Source organism: Otolemur garnettii, unplaced genomic scaffold (genome assembly GCF_000181295.1).
Source record: "Otolemur garnettii isolate 467f Iridium unplaced genomic scaffold, OtoGar3 scaffold00011, whole genome shotgun sequence".
Classification (NCBI taxonomy): Eukaryota; Metazoa; Chordata; class Mammalia; order Primates; family Galagidae; genus Otolemur; species Otolemur garnettii.
Window position 1 is genome coordinate 17,109,219 of NW_003852406.1, and position 1,859 is coordinate 17,111,077.

Here is a 1,859-nt window from a genome sequence, read left to right on the forward strand (position 1 = left end):
TTTTTTTTTTGAGACAGAGTCTCATTTGTTGCCCTGGGTAGAGTGCCATGGTTTCACAGCTCACAGCAACCTCAAACTCTTGGGCTTAAGCAATTCTCTTGCCTCAGCCTCCCAAGTAGCTGGGACCACAGGCACCCGCCACAACACCCGGCTATTTTTAGAGATAGGGTCTCACTCTTGTTCACGCTGGTCTGGAACCTCTGAGCTCAGCAATCCACCTGCCTCTGCTTCCCAGAGTGGTAGGATTACAGGCATGAGCACCGAGCCCAGCCTTTGAATGAGAATGAATAAATGGGTAAGTCAGAGGGGTCTCTTGCCCCTGGGTGACAAGAGCCCAGAGTTCAGTGTTCTTCTGGCTCAGCTCATCATACATAAACAGGACCTTGGCACCTTTCCAAACTTGAACTTCCTGTCCATGAAATGGAGATTCTCATTCCCAGACAGCCTTCCTAGGGCAACTCTGAAGATGAGAGGTAGGACCGCTTTGTGGCAATAGCTTGTGGATTTAGCTCTTTCCTTCTTTGCTGCTCCATAATTTTAAGTGATTGAAAACAATAAACTTAAGAAATTCATCTTGATTCACAAAAGGTACTCATTCAGGCAGTATTGTGAAGTTGTAATTGCTCACAAATGCTAAAGCAGAGGTTCTCAACTATATTAAAGAGCTGTGTCATCAGGAAGGTTAGGAACCACGGCTCTAAAGTGATAAACAAATTAGGTAGTTGATCCTGGCACATGTATAACGTATCTGTGACCAAATTAGGAAGCAAGTCTACCCTGAGAGATTTTTCTTTTAGCGACAGACTAGCGCAAACTGGAGTGCAGTGGCATAGCTCGCTACCGTACCCTCAAACTCCTGGCCTCAAGCCATCTTCCCACCTAGGCCTCCAAGTGTTCTGGGATTACAGGAGTGAGCCATGGATTTTGAGCCAATCTTAACCAGGTTACTAGAGATCTGGGTATGCTGGCTCTCACTCCTTCCTATGCTGGGCTTCTCTGGTCCCCGTGAGGTTTTCCTGGAGTTAGAGGAACCCTGGGCTTTGTTGGACTCTGGGACCCAGAATCATACAGGACCCCTTCACTGTGGATTGGTAAGGAGAAAACCTGGCAATGGAGCTTTCTGCTTTCTCTGAGATGTTTTAAATTTTTTCTCCACAGGGCAGTGCCCATACCTCAGTGGGTAGGGCACTGGCCATATACACCGAGGCTGGTGGGTTCAAATCTGGCCCAGGCCAGCTAAAACAACGTAAATTGCCACAACAAAAATAGCAGGGCTTAGTGGCAGGCACCAGTAGTCCCAGCTACTTGGGAGGCTGAGGGAAGAGAATCGCTTAAGCCCAAGAGTTTGGGTTGCTGTGAACTGTGACGCCAGAGCACTCTACCCAGGGCAACAGCTTGAGACTCTGTCTCAAAGAAAAAAAAGAAAACGTTTTTTTCCCCATAGCTGCAAAAAGTAGATGATTATCGCATTGGACTTTGCGGCCATCATCAATAGTTGTGAGTGTGAGGGTGTTTTGCAAACTCTAACATAGTATATAAATACTACTACTTGGGTCAGAACTCTGAAATCCTAAATGTTTGATTAAAAGGCTAGAGTTAGGCTAGGTGCCTATAGCTCAAGCAGCTAAGGCGCCAGCCACATACACCAGAGCTGGCGGGTTCGAATCCAGCCCACGCCTGCCAAACAACTACAACAAAAGAATAGCCAGGCGTTGTGGTGGGCGCCAGTAGTCCCATATACTTGGGAGGCTAAGGCAAAAGAATCACTTAAGCCCAGGAGTTAGAGGTTGCTGTGAGCTGTGATGCCAAGGCACTCTACCCAGGGCGACAGCTTGAGCCTCTGTCTCAAAAAAAAAAAA